Source organism: Acanthochromis polyacanthus, chromosome 4 (assembly GCF_021347895.1).
Source record: "Acanthochromis polyacanthus isolate Apoly-LR-REF ecotype Palm Island chromosome 4, KAUST_Apoly_ChrSc, whole genome shotgun sequence".
NCBI classification, from domain to species: domain Eukaryota; kingdom Metazoa; phylum Chordata; class Actinopteri; family Pomacentridae; genus Acanthochromis; species Acanthochromis polyacanthus.
Window position 1 is genome coordinate 32,490,251 of NC_067116.1, and position 19,674 is coordinate 32,509,924.

Consider the following 19,674-nt stretch of genomic DNA (forward strand, 5'->3'; position numbering starts at 1 on the left):
GCTCCAAAAAGTGGACCGGACTGAAATTGAGGAAAACGTGGACCGCATCGCTCCAAAAAGTGGACCGGACTGGAGTTGAGGAAAACGTGTACCTGATCGCTCCAAAAAAGTGGACCGGACTGGATTATAGCAAAACATGGACCGGATCGCTCCAAAAAGTGGACCGGACTGGAGTTGAGGAAAACGTGGACCGGATCGCTCCATAAAGTGGAACGGAGTGGAGTTGAAGAAAACGTGTACCGGATCGCTCCAAAAAGTGGACCGGACTGGATTGTAGGAAAACGTGTACTGGATCGCTCCAAAAAGTGGAACCGGACTGAAATTGAGGAAAACGTGGACCGGATCGCTCCAAAAAGTGGACCGGACTGGAGTTGAGGAAAATGTGGACCGGATCGCTCCAAAAAAGCGGACCAGACTGGATTATAGGAAAACATGGATCGGATCGCTCCAAAAAGTGGACCGGACTGGAGTTGAGGAAAACATTTTCGGACAACAGACTAAACTTTGACGTTTTTGTCCATTTTCGGTCGACATACTAAACTATGACTTTTTTATCCATTTTCGGACGACATACTAAACTATGACGTTTTTTGTCCGTTTTCAGGCGACATACTAAACTATGACGTTTTGTGTCCATTGTCGGACAACAAACTAAACTATGACATTTTTGTCCATTTTCGGACGACATACTAAACTATGACGTTTTTTTGTCCATTTTTGGACGACCGACTAAACTATGACGTTTTATGTCCATTTTGGACCACATACTAAACTATGACGTTTTTTGTCCATTTTCAGGCGACATACTAAACTATGACGTTTTTTGTCCATTGTCGGACAACATACTAAACTATGACGTTTTTTGTCCATTTTCGAACGACCGACTAAACTATGACATATTTTGTCCATTTTGGACGACATACTAAACTATGACATTTTTTTTCTATTTTCAGGCGACATACTAAACTATGACTTTTTTTGTCCATTGTTGAACAACATACTAAACTATGACATTTTTGTCCATTTTCGGACGACATACTAAACTATGATGTTTTTTTGTCCATTTTGGATCACATATTAAACTATGACGTTTTTTGTCCATTTTCAGGCGACATACTAAACTATGACGTTTTTTTGTCCATTGTCGAACAACATATTAAACTATGACATTTTTGTACATTTTCGGACGACATACTAAACTATGACTTTTTTGTCCATTTTACAGGCGACATACTAAACTATGACGTTTTTTTGTCCATTTTCAGGCGACATACTAAACTGTGACGTTTTTTTGTCCATTTTCAGGCGACATACTAAGCTATGACTTTTTTGTCCATTGTCGGACAACATACTAAACTATGACTTTTTTATCCATTTTCGGACGACATACTAAACTATGACGTTTTTTGTCCATTTTCATGCGACATACTAAACTATGACGTTTTTTTGTCCATTTTCAGGCGACATACTAAGCTATGACTTTTTTGTCCATTGTCGGACAACATACTAAACTATGACTTTTTTATCCATTTTCGGACGACATACTAAACTATGACGTTTTTTGTCCATTTTCAGGCGACGTACTAAACTATGACCTTTTTTTGTCCATTGTCGAACAACATATTAAACTATGACATTTTTGTACATTTTCGGACGACATACTAAACTATGACTTTTTTGTCCATTTACAGGCGACATACTAAACTATGACGTTTTTTTGTCCATTGTCAGGCGACATACTAAACTATGATGTTTTTGTCCATTGTCGGACAACATACTAAACTATGACTTTTTTATCCATTTTCGGACGACATACTAAACTATGACGTTTTTTGTCCATTTTCAGGCGACGTACTAAACTATGACGTTTTGTGTCCATTGTCGGACAACATACTAAGCTATGACTTTTTTGTACATTTTCGGACGACATACTAAACTATGACTTTTTTGTGACATTTGGGAAAACGTGGACTGGATCGCTCAAAAAAGTGGACCGGACTGGATTATAGGAAAACGTGGACCGGATCGCTCCATAAAGTGGAACGGACTGAAATTGAGGAAAACGTGGACCGGACCCTTCCAAAAAGTGGAACGGAGTTGAGTTGATGAAAACGTGGACCGGATCGCTCCAAAAAGTGGACCGGACTGCAGTTGAGAAAAACGTTTTGGACGACATACTAAACTGTGACGTTTTTTGTCCATTTTTGAACGACCGACTAAACTATGACATATTTTGTCCATTTTGGACGACATACTAAACTATGACGTTTTTTTGTGACATTTCGGAAAACGTGGACTGGATCGCTCCAAAAAGTGGACCGGACTGGATTGTAGGAAAACGTGGACCGGATCGCTCCAAAAAGTGGAACGGAGTTGAGTTGAGGAAAACGTGGACCGGACCCCTCCAAAAAGTGGAACGGAGTGGAGTTGAGGAAAACGTGAAGCGGATCGCTCCAAAAAGTGGACCGGACTGGAGTTGAGGAAAACATTTTCGGACGACAAACTAAACTATGACGTGTTTTGTGACATTTGGGAAAACGTGGACTGGATCGCTCAAAAAAGTGGACCGGACTGGAGTTGAGAAAAATGTGGACCGGATCGCTCCAAAAAAGCGGACCAGACTGGATTATAGGAAAACATGGATTGGATCGCTCCAAAAAGTGGACCGGACTGGAGTTGAGGAAAACATTTTCGGACAACAGACTAAACTTTGACGTTTTTGTCCATTTTCGGTCGACATACTAAGCTATGACTTTTTTATCCATTTTCGGACGACATACTAAACTATGACGTTTTTGTCCGTTTTCAGGCGACATACTAAACTATGACGTTTGTGTCCATTGTCGGACAACAAACTAAACTATGACATTTTTGTCCATTTTCGGACGACATACTAAACTATGACGTTTTTTGTCCATTTTTGGACGACCGATTAAACTATGTCGTTTTATGTCCATTTTGGACCACATACTAAACTATGACGTTTTTTGTCCATTTTCAGGCGACATACTAAACTATGACGTTTTTTGTCCATTGTCGGACAACATACTAAACTATGACGTTTTTTGTCCATTTTCGAACGACCGACTAAACTATGACATATTTTGTCCATTTTGGACGACATACTAAACTATGACATTTTTTTTCTATTTTCAGGCGACATACTAAACTATGACTTTTTGTGTCCATTGTTGAACAACATACTAAACTATGACATTTTTGTCCATTTTCGGACGACATACTAAACTATGACGTTTTTTTGTCCATTTTTGGACGACCGACTAAACTATGACGTTTTATGTCCATTTTGGACCACATATTAAACTATGACGTTTTTTTGTCCATTTTCAGGCGACATACTAAACTAAGACGTTTTTTGTCCATTGTCGAACAACATATTAAACTATGACATTTTTTTACATTTTCGGACGACATACTAAACTATGACTTTTTTGTCCATTTACAGGCGACATACTAAACTATGACGTTTTTTTGTCCATTTTCAGGCGACATACTAAACTATGACGTTTTTTTGTCCATTTTCAGGCGACATACTAAGCTATGACTTTTTTGTCCATTGTCGGACAACATACTAAACTATGACTTTTTTATCCATTTTTGGACGACATACTAAACTATGACGTTTTTTGTCCATTTTCAGGCGACGTACTAAACTATGACCTTTTTTTGTCCATTGTCGAACAACATATTAAACTATGACATTTTTGTACATTTTCGGACGACATACTAAACTATGACTTTTTTGTCCATTTACAGGCGACATACTAAACTATGACGTTTTTTTGTCCATTTTCAGGCGACATACTAAACTATGATGTTTTTTGTCCATTGTCGGACAACATACTAAACTATGACTTTTTTATCCATTTTCGGACGACATACTAAACTATGATGTTTTTTGTCCATTTTCAGGCGACGTACTAAACTATGACGTTTTGTGTCCATTGTCGGACAACATACTAAGCTATGACTTTTTTGTCCATTTTCGGACGACATACTAAACTATGATGTGTTTTTGTGACATTTGGGAAAACGTGGACTGGATCGCTCCAAAAGGTGGACCAGACTGGAGTTGAGGAAAACGTGGACCGGATCGCTCCAAAAAAGTGGACCGGACTGGATTATAGGAAAACATGGACCGGATCGCTCCAAAAAGTGGACTGGACTGAAATTGAGGAAAACGTGGACCGGATCGCTCCAAAAAGTGGAACGGAGTTGAGTTGAGCAAAACGTGGACCGGATCGCTCCGAAAAGTGGACCGGACTGGATTGTAGGAAAACGTGGACCGGATCGCTGCAAAAAGTGGACCGGACTGGAGTTGAGGAAAACGTGGACCGGATCGCTCCAAAAAAGTGGACCGGACTGGTTTATAGGAAAACGTGGACCGGATCGCTCCAAAAGGTGGACCGGACTGGAGTTGAGGAAAACGTGGACCGGATCGCTCCAAAAAAGTGGACCGGACTGGAGTATAGGAAAACATGGACCGGATCACTCCAAAAAGTGGACTGGACTGAAATTGAGGAAAACGTGGACCGGATCACTCCAAAAAGTGGAACGGAGTTGAGTTGAGGAAAACGTGTACCGGATCGCTCCAAAAAAGCGGACCGGACTGGACTATAGGAAAACATGGACCGGATCGCTCCAAAAAGTGGACTGGACTGAAATTGATGAAAACATGGACCGGATCGCTCCAAAAAGTGGGACGGAGTTGAGTTGAGCAAAACGTGGACAGGATCGCTCCGAAAAGTGGACCGGACTGGATTGTAGGAAAACGTGGACCGGATCGCTGCAAAAAGTGGACTGGACTGGAGTTGAGGAAAACATTTTCGGACGACATACTCAGCTATGACGTTTTTTGTCCATTTTCGGACGACATACTAAACTATGACGTTTTTTGTCCATTGTCAGACAACATACTAAGCTATGACTTTTTTGTCCATTTTCGGACGACATACTAAACTATGACATTTTTGTCCATTTTCAGACGACATACTAAACTATGACGTTTTATGTCCATTTTGGACCACATACTAAACTATGACGTTTTTTGTCCATTGTCAGACAACATACTAAGCTATGACTTTTTTGTCCATTGTCGAACAACATATTAAACTATGACATTTTTGTACATTTTCGGACGACATACTTAACTATGACTTTTTTTGTCCATTTACAGGCGGCATACTAAACTATGACGTTTTTTTGTCCATATTCAGGCGACATACTAAACTATGACTTTTTTGTCCATTGTCGGACGACATACTAAACTATGACTTTTTTGTGCATTTTCAGGCAACATACTAAACTATGACGTTTTTGTCCATTTACAGGCGACATACTAAACTATGACTTTTTTTGTCCATTGTTGAACAACATACTAAACTATGACATTTTGTCCATTTTCGGACGACATACTAAACTATGATGTTTTTTTGTCCATTTTGGATCACATATTAAACTATGACGTTTTTTGTCCATTTTCAGGCGACATACTAAACTATGACGTTTTTTTGTCCATTGTCGAACAACATATTAAACTATGACATTTTTGTACATTTTCGGACGACATACTAAACTATGACTTTTTTGTCCATTTACAGGCGACATACTAAACTATGACGTTTTTTTGTCCATTTTCATGCGACATACTAAACTATGACGTTTTTTTGTCCATTTTCAGGCGACATACTAAGCTATGACTTTTTTGTCCATTGTCGGACAACATACTAAACTATGACTTTTTTATCCATTTTCGGACGACATACTAAACTATGACGTTTTTTGTCCATTTTCAGGCGACGTACTAAACTATGACCTTTTTTTGTCCATTGTCGAACAACATATTAAACTATGACATTTTTGTACATTTTCGGACGACATACTAAACTATGACTTTTTTGTCCATTTACAGGCGACATACTAAACTATGACGTTTTTTTGTCCATTTTCAGGCGACATACTAAACTATGATGTTTTTTGTCCATTGTCGGACAACATACTAAACTATGACTTTTTTATCCATTTTCGGACGACATACTAAACTATGACGTTTTTTGTCCATTTTCAGGCGACGTACTAAACTATGACGTTTTGTGTCCATTGTCGGACAACATACTAAGCTATGACTTTTTTGTACATTTTCGGACGACATACTAAACTATGACGTTTTTTTGTGACATTTGGGAAAACGTGGACTGGATCGCTCAAAAAAGTGGACCGGACTGGATTATAGGAAAACGTGGACCGGATCGCTCCATAAAGTGGAACGGACTGAAATTGAGGAAAACGTGGACCGGACCCTTCCAAAAAGTGGAACGGAGTTGAGTTGATGAAAACGTGGACCGGATCGCTCCAAAAAGTGGACCGGACTGCAGTTGAGGAAAACGTTTTCGGACGACATACTAAACTGTGACGTTTTTTGTCCATTTTTGAACGACCGACTAAACTATGACATATTTTGTCCATTTTGGACGACATACTAAACTATGACGTTTTTTTGTGACATTTCGGAAAACGTGGACTGGATCGCTCCAAAAAGTGGACCGGACTGGATTGTAGGAAAACGTGGACCGGATCGCTCCAAAAAGTGGACCGGACTGCAGTTGAGGAAAACATTGTCGGACAACATTCTAAACTATGATATTTTTGTCCATTTTTGGACGACAGACTAAACTATGACGTTTTTTGGTGACATTTTCGAACGATCGACTAAACTATGACATATTTTGTCCATTTTTGACGACATGCTAAACTATGACGTGTTTTTGTGACATTTGGGAAAACGTGGACTGGATCGCTCAAAAAAGTGGACCGGACTGGATTATAGGAAAACGTGGACCGGACCCTTCCAAAAAGTGGAACGGAGTTGAGTTGAGGAAAACCTGGACCGGACCCCTCCAAAAAGTGGAACGGAGTGGAGTTGAGGAAAACGTGAAGCGGATCGCTCCAAAAAGTGGACCGGACTGGAGTTGAGGAAAACATTTTCGGACGACAAACTAAACTATGACGTGTTTTGTGACATTTGGGAAAACGTGGACTGGATCGCTCAAAAAAGTGGACCGGACTGGAGTTGAGAAAAATGTGGACCGGATCGCTCCAAAAAAGCGGACCAGACTGGATTATAGGAAAACATGGATCGGATCGCTCCAAAAAGTGGACCGGACTGGAGTTGAGGAAAACATTTTCGGACAACAGACTAAACTTTGACGTTTTTGTCCATTTTCGGTCGACATACTAAGCTATGACGTTTTTTGTCCGTTTTCAGGCGACATACTAAACTATGACGTTTTGTGTCCATTGTCGGACAACAAACTAAACTATGACATTTTTGTCCATTTTCGGACGACATACTAAACTATGACGTTTTTTTGTCCATTTTTGGACGACCGATTAAACTATGTCGTTTTATGTCCATTTTGGACCACATACTAAACTATGACGTTTTTTGTCCATTTTCAGGCGACATACTAAACTATGACGTTTTTTGTCCATTGTCGGACAACATACTAAACTATGACGTTTTTTGTCCATTTTCGAACGACCGACTAAACTATGACATATTTTGTCCATTTTGGACGACATACTAAACTATGACATTTTTTTTCTATTTTCAGGCGACATACTAAACTATGACTTTTTTTGTCCATTGTTGAACAACATATTAAACTATGACATTTTTGTCCATTTTCGGACGACATACTAAACTATGACGTTTTTTTGTCCATTTTTGGACGACCGACTAAACTATGACGTTTTATGTCCATTTTGGACCACATATTAAACTATGACGTTTTTTGTCCATTTTCAGGCGACATACTAAACTAAGACGTTTTTTTGTCCATTGTCGAACAACATATTAAACTATGACATTTTTTTACATTTTCGGACGACATACTAAGCTATGACTTTTTTGTCCATTTACAGGCGACATACTAAACTATGACGTTTTTTTGTCCATTTTCAGGCGACATACTAAACTATGACGTTTTTTTGTCCATTTTCAGGCGACATACTAAGCTATGACTTTTTTGTCCATTGTCGGACAACATACTAAACTATGACTTTTTTATCCATTTTCGGACGACATACTAAACTATGACGTTTTTTGTCCATTTTCAGGCGACGTACTAAACTATGACCTTTTTTTGTCCATTGTCGAACAACATATTAAACTATGACATTTTTGTACATTTTCGGACGACATACTAAACTATGACTTTTTTGTCCATTTACAGGCGACATACTAAACTATGACGTTTTTTTGTCCATTTTCAGGCGACATACTAAACTATGATGTTTTTTGTCCATTGTCGGACAACATACTAAACTATGACTTTTTTATCCATTTTCGGACGACATACTAAACTATGACGTTTTTTGTCCATTTTCAGGCGACGTACTAAACTATGACGTTTTGTGTCCATTGTCGGACAACATACTAAGCTATGACTTTTTTGTCCATTTTCGGACGACATACTAAACTATGACGTGTTTTTGTGACATTTGGGAAAACGTGGACTGGATCGCTCAAAAAAGTGGACCGGACTGGATTATAGGAAAACGTGGACCGGATCGCTCCATAAAGTGGAACGGACTGAAATTGAGGAAAACGTGGACCGGACCCTTCCAAAAAGTGGAACGGAGTTGAGTTGATGAAAACCTGGACCGGATCGCTCCAAAAAGTGGACCGGACTGCAGTTGAGGAAAACATTGTCGGACAACATACTAAACTATGACATTTTTCTCCATTTTCGGACGACAGACTAAACTATGACGTTTTTTGGTGACATTTGGGAAAACGTGGACTGGATCGCTCAAAAAAGTGGACCGGACTGGATTATAGGAAAACGTGGACCGGATCGCTCCATAAAGTGGAACGGACTGAAATTGAGGAAAACGTGGACCGGACCCCTCCAAAAAGTGGAAAGGAGTGGAGTTGAGGAAAACGTGAAGCGGATCGCTCCAAAAAGTGGACCGGACTGGAGTTGAGGAAAACATTTTCGGACGACATACTAAACTATGACGTGTTTTGTGACATTTGGGAAAACGTGGACTGGATCGCTCAAAAAAGTGGACCGGACTGGAGTTGATGAAAATGTGGACCGGATCGCTCCAAAAAAGCGGACCGGACTGGATTATAGGAAAACGTGGATCGGATCGCTCCATAAAGTGGACCGGACTGGAGTTGAGGAAAACATTTTCGAACAACGTACTAAACTATGACGTTTTTTGTCCATTTTCGGGCGACATACTAAACTATGACGTTTTTTTGTCCATTGTCGGACAACATACTAAACTATGACTTTTTTATCCATTTTCGGACGACATACTAAACTATGACGTTTTTTGTCCGTTTTCAGGCGACATACTAAACTATGACGTTTTGTGTCCATTGTCGGACAACAAACTAAACTATGACATTTTGTCCATTTTCGGACGACATACTAAACTATGACTTTTTTTGTCCATTTTTGGACGACCGACTAAACTATGACGTTTTATGTCCATTTTGGACCACATATTAAACTATGACGTTTTTTGTCCATTTTCAGGCGACATACTAAACTATGACGTTTTTTTGTCCATTGTCGGACAACATATTAAACTATGACGTTTTTGTCCATTTTCGAACGACCGACTAAACTATGACTTTTTTGTCCATTTACAGGCGACATACTAAACTATGACGTTTTTTTGTCCATTTTCAGGCGACATACTAAACTATGACGTTTTTTGTCCATTGTCGGACAACATACTAAACTATGACTTTTTTATCCATTTTCGAACGACCGACTAAACTATGACATATTTTGTCCATTTTGGACGACATACTAAACTATGACATTTTTTTTCTATTTTCAGGCGACATACTAAACTATGACTTTTTTTGTCCATTGTTGAACAACATACTAAACTATGACATTTTTGTCCATTTTCAAGCGACATACTAAACTATGACGTTTTTTGTCCATTGTTGGACAACATACTAAACTATGACTTTTTTATCCATTTTCGGACGACATACTAAACTATGACGTTTTTTGTCCATTTTCAGGCGACGTACTAAACTATGACGTTTTGTGTCCATTGTCGGACAACATACTAAGCTATGACTTTTTTATCCATTTTCGGACGACATACTAAACTATGACGTTTTTTGTGACATTTCGGAAAACGTGGACTGGACTGCTCCAAAAAAGTGGACCGGACAGGATTATGGGAAGACATGGACCGGATCGCTCCAAAAAGTGGACCGGACTGCTCCAAAAAAATGGACCGGACTGGATTATAGGAAAACATGGACCGGATCGCTCCAAAAAGTGGACCGGACTGGAGTTGAGGAAAACGTGGACCGGATCGCTCCAAAAAGTGGACCGGACTTGAGTTGAGGAAAACGTGGACCGGATCGCTCCAAAAAAGTGGACCGGACTGGATTATAGGAAAACATGGACCGGATCGCTCCAAAAATTGGAACGGAGTGGAGTTGAAGAAAACGTGGACCGGATCACTCCAAAAAGTGGACCGGACTGGATTGTAGGAAAACGTGGACCGGATCGCTCCAAAAAGTGGACCGGACTGCAGTTGAGGAAAACATTGTCGGACAGCATACTAAACTATGACATTTTTGTCCATTTTGGACGACATACTAAACTATGACATTTTTGGTGACATTTCGGGTGACATACCAAACTATGACATTTTTTTGTCCATTTACGAATGACATACTCTGACATTTTTTTTTATCATTTTTGGACGACATACTAAACTGTAACATTTTTCTTCATTTTTGGACAACTGACGTTTTTTGTCACTTTTCGGGTGACATACTATGCCATTTTTTGTCCATTTTGGGCGACATACTGAACGATGTCTTTTTCCAGACTGCATAGCTCCAAAAAGTGGACGGGACTGTATTATAGGAAAACGTGGACCGGATCACTCCAAAAAGTGGACCAGACTGAAGTTGAGGAAAAAGTGTACCGGATCGCTCCAAAAAGGGGAACGGACTGGAGTTGAGGAAAACGTGTACCGGATTGCTTCAAAGACTGGAACGGAGTGGAGTGGAGGAAAACATGGACCGGATAGCTCCAAAAAGTGGACCGAACTTTGAGGAAAACATTTTCGGACGACAACCTAAACTGTGATGTTTTTGTCCATTTTCGGACAAAAAATGACTTCTTTGTCCATTTTCGGACCACAAAGGACTTTTTTGTCCATGTTCGGACGACATACTAAACCATGACATTTTTTGGTCCATTTTCGAACGACATGTAAACTGTGATGTTTTTGTCCATTTTTGGACAAAAAATGACTTCTTTGTCCATTTTCGGACCACAAAGGACTTTTTTGTCCATGTTCGGATGACATACTAAACTATGACATTTTTTGGTCCATTTTCAAATGACATACTAAACTATGACGTTTTTGTCCGTTTTGGACAAGATACTAAACTATGACGTTTTTGTCCATTTTCAGACAAAAATGACTTTTTTGTCAGAGACAAGACAACAGACGACAAAAGACGGCACCTTGAAGGAACAGATAAGGACGAGCCTGCCCTTCATGAAAACAGTGCCCTTAATCTCAGAAAAGGACCAGCAGGTGGAAAACTTGAAGAGTCAGCAAACTGTGCTGCGTGGGGAAAGTGCCTCAGTTAAGACACTGCAGGGTACAATTCAGTCCTTTGATCAGGACAAAGCTAATCTTGCAAATACAACCAAATTTCTCTTTTGAAGTTGGCAAAACTGGGAAAGAAAACAAAATATAGAAAAAGTGGACCGGATCACTCCAAAAAGTGGACCAGACTGGAATTGAGGAAAACGTGGACCGTATCGCTCCAAAAATTGGACTGGACTGGAATGGAAGAAAACATTTTCGGACAACATCCTAAACGATGATGTTTTTGTCCATTTTCGGACAAAAAATGACGTTTTTGTCCATTTTCGGACCACAAATGACTTTTTTGTCCATTTTCGGATGGCATACTAAGCTATGAATTTTTTTTATCCATTTTTGGATGACATGCTAAACGATGATGTTTTTGTCCATTTTCAGACAAAAAATGACTTTTTTTCCATTTTTGGACAAGATACTAAACTGTGACATTTTTTGTCCATTTTCGGACAAAAATGACTTTTTTGTCCATTTTCAGACCACAAAGGACTTTTTTGTCAATTTTCCGAACGACATACTAAACTGTAACATTTATTGGTCCATTTTCGAATGACATACTAAACTATGACGTTTTTGTCCATTCTCGGATAAAAAAGACTTTTTGTCCATTTCCTGACAAAAAAAATGATTTTTTTTAGTCCATTTTCGGACGACCTACTAATCTGGAACTCACTGACCTGCAGTCTGATGTAGTACTGGCAGACTTGAAGTCAGGATCTCTGCTGGATTTCTACTCTTCTCTCAAGGAGGAGAACTTTCCAAACATTAGGAGACATGCTCAGAAGATGTTTGTTCTCTTTGGCTCTACCTACATTTGTATTTATTTTATTTATTTCAGACACAGAAACGGTCCATATAAAAACAAACAAAACACCAACAGACAAAAACCAACAACAGTTATAATCCATATAAGCAGTCTCTCCAGTGACTCCAGAGCTCAGAACTGTACATGACACTGCTCCGCTTTAGATTTATAAAAACATTTATAATTTCATTTTGAGAAACCATCAGTCTTGTTATAAATCTGTGAATAAAATTTCTTATAACAGCGTTTAATGTAGTCACGTTATTTTGCACAAAAAGGAAACTGGCACTGTTCCAGCGAGGGACCTTCAATAGGTGCCTAAAAGCATCATTGTAGGCAACACGCAGCTTGTTGTATTTAGCTTTAGTGTAGCAACACCACAAGTGCGCAGTATAAAATGGTGTGCAGAAAGCTTTAAACAATGCAATTTTAACATTTTCTGTGCAGAATCCAAACTTTCGCGCCAGCATGTTTGCTTGAGCATACAGTTTACAATACTGTCTCTGGATGTCATCATCATCGGAGAGGTCACTCCTGATGATGTGACCCAGGTATTTCACCTTATCCAACACAGCCAACGGCCCTCCTGACAAGGAGAACGCAGGAAACACTGTCTTGATCTGTTCTTTAGTCTTCACAACCATCACAACGCTCTTATTGGAGTTAAACTTGATATCATACTGCTCCCTGTACTCAGAGCAGACTGTGTGCAACTGCTGCAGGCCTGCAGAGTAGGGTGACATAATGACCAAGTCATCTGCATAAAGCAGGTGAACAAACATTTTTAATGAAGTTTACAAAATCCAGATATAGATCCTCTCTCACTGATGATCATCTGTCAGCTGTGCTTCGCATCTCCTCTTCAGACATTCAACCTGACTTTGATGCACTCGTTAAAGCCCAGCAGAGATTAGATTTCTCTCACTGAACAAGAGAAAAGAATTTAAAAACATTCAAATGAAGTAGGCATGTTTAGGCACCAGATAGCAGTGAACTGGGACACTTTATTTGGAAACCTCTCTCAAAATCCCAGTTCAGTGACAGTTCAATATGTTATTTCTTGCTTAATGTTTGGAGTACAAAGACAATATTATGATGCCTTTAAAATACTCAGAACCTTTACACAACTTTCCAACAGTATATGAAACTCAAATTGTGTTTTGAATTGAATGTGACTGAAAATGTTCACTAATATGAGTCACAAATAGTAAAAACATTAACATTGTTAACATTTTGTCTACCATTGTTTTGAGAAACTTGAGTGAATAAATTACATTTTTTTGTAAGGCAACCTCACTTGTTCATTGCATAACTTTAACATATACTCTTGCCAGCTTGTCAAAACAATGCTATTTACTGCTTTTTATAAACAAATACACTGCTCAAAAAAATTAAAGGAACACTTTTTAATCTAAGTATTGCATCAAATCAGTCAAACATGTGGGATACTGATCTGGTCAAGTAAGTAAAACACTGTCAAATGTAATAAGTTGACTTTACTTAAAAAAAAAAGTCAGGAAACCGATTGCCTCAAAATTCCCAAGTAAAGTAGATAATTCATTTTAAGTTGTTAAAGCTGAAAATAACTATGTTTAGATAACTCAGATAATGTCAGTAAATTTGAGTGAAGTTAACTAAAAATCATTAGTTAGGTTAACTATAAAATATAAATTCAGACAAGTCATACAGTGCCAGTAAACTTGAGTAAAGTTAACTTAAAATCATTAGATAGTTTCACTATAAAATGTCAATTTTGTCTACTTAAATTTATGAGTTATGTAAATTAAGCAGTACTTGTAAAAAAAAAAAAAAGTTAACTTTACAAGTTTAAGCATTCACCTTACTAGCAAAATATCAGGAAACCGATTGCCTCGATATGTTCAAGTAAGATGAACTTAAAGTGATAAGCTATTGAAACAAAGAAAGACAACAGTTTGAATGGAAACAAAGTTTAATAATTTAACTTTTTTTTCAGAACACACCTTACATACAGGGGTTCTTAATGTGCAGTCTACAATGGCAACCCACTGAGTAAAGATGACATGAAATGCATGCTTCCAGTAAAATTTTGATTAACAGTGAGAACAACCTTAACCCCATTATATGTCAATGTCGTATATCACAATGCAAAGTGGAAAATAGGCTAAATCACGGCGTAATGCAAAAATTGCAGGAACTTGCCAAAAGTCATAAAACCATGTAATTTTTTATTTTTATTTTTAATTTGTATTACATAGAAAGCATGTAATATAAAAGACTAACTTTTCAGAAAAAAAGTGACATGACTTTTTCTTGGGCGGCCTTCAATCTAATATTGAGTACTTAAAACAGCCCTCTGTCATTAAAACTTGAGAATTCCTGCTTAAATATCTCTGTTGACTATGATGTGAACTACAGATAAACTCAGTAGTCAATTGCAGGGCCTAACATTTATCTTAACATCAGTAAAGTGAACAGCAGACATAGCTCAACTTACAATCCACCTATTGCATGACTGCAAAATAAAATCAATATTTCAGCTGAATGTGCAACTGCAATTCTTATGTTTGAGCCAGCTCCCGCTAAAAACTGCTAAGAGCTTTCTGATTATAATTCTTAGTGGTTGAGTTCAGAACTGCAGTAGAGATTGACTTACAATATATATTAAGTCAGAGATAACTTGCTAAAGAACCCGATGCTGGTAATCAATATCACCACAATCATTTCAGCATCAACACAAAAGGAAAAACAAAAGCTAAAAGGAAAGTAGGTGTTCATTTTTCTCCTCATGAACATAAAATCATTCAGTAGTCTAAAAAGGGTGATTAGGCTCCTTCCCAAAAAAAAAGCTCAAACAAGAAAAAATATCACTTTTCCAATAAGGGTAAAGGTATCAATGTGACCCAAGATGTCAAGCCACATTCACATCATGATTACATTCACTCATTGCATCAGAAGATTTTTGAGTGATTGTATTTTTGGTTTTAGGGATTTATGTCCAAGTGAGAGAAGCACCCTTTGAATGACGTCAAAGGTGTACTTCAGTTGTTGAGGGTACTCCAAATTCAGGGCGTAAGTAAGTCCAAAGAGCAAGCACATGGCATGTGGAAGATTTTCAAGGTCTTCCATCACAATTCTTCCTTCCAAAATGATTGCAGTACCTGAAGTCTGAAGGTGCAGTGAGTCAAGGGAGAGCTGTTCGTCCTCAGGATTCCAATGGGGATGTGAGATATGCCTGGGTCATCACAGTCCTAACAACAATAGCAGAAATACAGCCAGAATTACATATCAGATGTTATCTTGAATTTCTACGGCAGAAAACACAAGACAGCCACTAAAAGTAAGCGATATTCTGATATTAGAGGCTGTGTGGAGGTAAAGTAACTTCACCTAAAGCTATCAAAGTAACATAAGGAGAATTAAATAGAGTGGACATCCTGTGGCGTGGAATAAAAACTTAGGGTGCTTTCACACATACGCCATTTGGTCCGCTTAAAGCGGACTGGAGTCCGCAACACCAGCAAGTACGGTTCGTTTGGGCTGGTGTGAAAGCAGACCAGATGTTTTTGGTGCGGACTAAAGAACCGGACCGAGACCACCTTCGAGAGGTGGTCTCGGTCCGCTTCTATGTGAACTCAAGTTCGGTTTGCTTCTGGTGAGAACACAAACCTGTCTCCATTCGGACCGGCTTGATAGCGCAGCAGACTTTTTAGTCTACAGGAGCTTCCGTAGCAACCTGCACGGGGAATTTTGGGATAATGATAACGTCTTGCAATGCATCTTCTCCATGCCAAAAACGACTGTGTAATGTTCTCGTACCGAATGCGAGCTTCATGCTGGAACAACAGCAGCATTTGTGCTTGCTGCATAAAGCAATGATACGAATATCAGCGTTCACCTACGTCATTATTTTTGTGAACAGCGCCGCCAAACGACCAGGGGGAGATATAACATTCATCGTTGTTGGTTCAACTGCGAAAACACTGGTGTGAATGCGAACCGAACCAGTTGAAATTAGCAACATTGTAACAACTTTTGGGTCCAAACGAACCACTCTAACGGACTAACAGGTGTGAAAGCACCCTTAGTAGTATAGACAACTTACAAAGCATGTCATGAAGAAGTCTGTGTTCTCATCTCCAAGGATGACAGGAAGGCCACGGAGGACAGCTGTTCACTTCGCAGAAACATCTGTACTCTGGAGAAAACAAAAAATCACATCAAACACACATCACTTCTGTGGTTAAGGACAATCAATTAATACCTCTGCATACACAACGGGATTGCATTTTTTGTTCCCCACATGACAAAAAATGAATTTCTTTGTATCCGTGAAACTTACCTCTGGTGTGACTTGTCTTGTTGCAGATAATTCTTAAGTTTCTGGCCAACACTTCCCCCCTTGGTCTTGAAGATCTCAAAGAAGCGAGGAGTGTATTTGTCAAGTTCTTTGAAGAATTCTGTATTCAAGTTTTTGCTTGACAAGCGACAGAACTCTGCCGGAATCTAAAGGAAAAGTATGACAAGTTATTATTCAAGATGTAGCCATATTTCACCCACATTAAAGAATAACAAAAAATAGAAATCTGTATCTGATCTTTGGAGGCCAGTACAATACTGTTTCTGCCCATGTGATTAAGTGTTTTGTTACTATATGATGAGACACTTCAGCACTCAGATTTACAGTGATCAATTTCTTAAATCATGAAGTCAACCTCCACTCAAAAATGTTTTTCTTAGTGTTCCTATTGAAGTTGAATATTTGGGCTTCACTGTGCAGTTTGACAATGAAAGGTGGATTCTGCATTCAACTGCAGAAAAAATAGGGATTTCAACGAGAAGGAGTGGATATAATTTTAAGGATTTTATCAAGATAACTGTTTTTTGTGGAAAAAAGACAAATTATTATTTAAAGTAAAGATTTCTGTACATCTTAAAACATGTTTGGAAGGAATCTTTAACATCTTAGGACTACTTTTCACTTGTAGGACACTGAAGCTAATTCCGTAAGTTAATCAAAGATAAGACAAAGAACTAAAAAAACTAACGCATAAAAGAGAGGACGAGTGTTCAATTACCTGACACTCTGTAAAGAGTGCTGGCCACCTTTCCATTGTGTCATTCACTGGAGGCTCCAAGTTCATCAACTCTTGTCTTCTCAAGGCAAAAGTCGAGTCCATGTTTTTGGTTATCAGAGCAGCAGTTGGACGACGTTTCTTCATCTCCTCTACAAGTTCCTTTCGTTTGGACTCCATACTGGTCTGGTCTATTTGTAATGTGAACACCTAGGAAAGCACACAGCGTGCCCACAGTCATAGCAATAGTGTATACTCAGCCAGTTCATGCATTAGGGAAAACCGCTTATCACAGGCATATGAAAACAATAAAAATATTAGAATTATGTAGATTTTTTAAAATTTAGATAGCATCAAGTTCTGTTTTGAACACAAAGGGCCATTCCAAAATGTACCCTGGAGCATATCTGGAGATGTTAAAGACGTTCTTCCCAAACTAAAGCAAGGGATAGGCTGGTAAATGGCTGGCCCTTTGTTCTAATGGGACACAGTCTGCGAAAACTTGCGACTTGCAAAAAATACATTAAGCTGCTGTTTAAATTTGTAGTTACAGACACACAGAAATGGTGTTTTTGCTGTCATTGCAACAAATGTAACTTTCCTGACTCTGAGAATGAAATTGATAAATCTTGAGCAATTCATGGTACAATTAAAACAAGGTCAAATAGTTTCATTTAAGGCACTGCTGTTGACTGCTGTTCATGTTTTTCTACGATAAGCTCCCATGACATCATTGTTTTTCTGCCATTTATTCATGTATTCCATTTAGTAATGTTTTATTTTGGATCAAGACTTTTAGTCACTAAGAACTAAAGCCATTCAACAGCAGACAGTAAATTGGACTGAAGTTACAAATTAGTTTGAACTTCAGAACAAATGACTTTGATGCTGCAAAATGTATCGATAGTGAGACTGAGCTCATGTCAGTGGAACCATGAACCATATAGTGCTTATCCATCAACAACCTCTGACAGTTTCAATCTGCTTCAATTAAAAACAAAAATCACAAAAATAGATTAACAGCCTTAGTCTCATCATTTAACGGCCACACATCTTTTATGCTTGCCTTTGCTAAATGAAAAATTTGAGGTTGAAATCTGAAATCAAAGAATCGTTCAGCAGTTTGACTCCATGTTTTATCTGAGGTTCACAGCAGGTTGTCCAGATTCCACAGTGTTGCTTAGTGTTTGAAATACATTCAGAGACCAGAATATGATTATTTTATTGTAACTATTGTAATGTTTATTGAGACTGGTTGTGAAGAATGTGTGTTAAAGTGACAGATGGTCATTCATTTGATGTAGCCATATATAGGCCTAATGCTCTTGACCCAGTGTTTCTACAGTTAAATGATACTATGACTGATGATGTTTGTTTATTCCTGTTTACTGCTGTGGAAAAGTGGTTGTGATCACATTTTGAGAAAAGGTTTTTAGCTCTGCGGAGCACAAGTGTTTTTCTTTTTTTGTTCATGAACCGTGTTTTGGTAGAGGTTTAGTTCATTTGATAACCTGATTTAAATGTATATAAATTTGTATAGTTTGTTTTGGAAAGTCATCTTAAGGAACTGCATGATTTCCATCATGAACCAAATATACTGATGTGAAACACATCTGGTGCATTTTCAACTGAAACATGTATTACTGCCACACCAGAAAAAGAAAAACGTCTTGTTATAATGTCAAAAGTTTGTAATAAGATATATTTATGTTATTACAATAAACCTTTTGCATTATAATATGATATTGATATATTTTTCTCTTTGTGGCAGTAAGAAACCTCCGACTTTATCAGTAAGAACAATGTTTGGAATATTTCACACGAATCATAGCCCAGCGTTGTCACAGAACAGAAACCAACTGCAGTTTCATATTTTTGTACAATGTATTGTAAATATGTTGCAATAAACCAAGGGTATTTTGATATAAAGCAGAAATAAATATCCACACTTGCTGTATTGCATGTTAACATTCCTGTGTGTCAAATTATTTCCATCTCAAAGAATCCACAGTTTAACTCATTTGCCGGTTATATTTTGAATTTCATGAACGTTTCCTATAAATTTTCTGCCCCACCAGAGAATTTATAGGAAACTTCCAAAAAAATTTGCTGTAACCTGGA

General features: G+C 38.3%; 1 long non-coding RNA gene across 1 annotated transcript; it reads right to left on the reverse strand.

Annotated features, from left to right (window-relative positions):
- Positions 1-14,432: 14,432 nt before the first annotated feature.
- Positions 14,433-19,110, reverse strand: LOC127533645 (uncharacterized). Its single transcript, XR_007941410.1, has 4 exons — positions 17,557-19,110; positions 16,821-16,984; positions 16,584-16,676; positions 14,433-15,729 (listed from the first exon to the last, which is right to left on the reverse strand). It is a non-coding gene; the product is annotated as an uncharacterized LOC127533645 (long non-coding RNA).
- Positions 19,111-19,674: the final 564 nt, after the last annotated feature.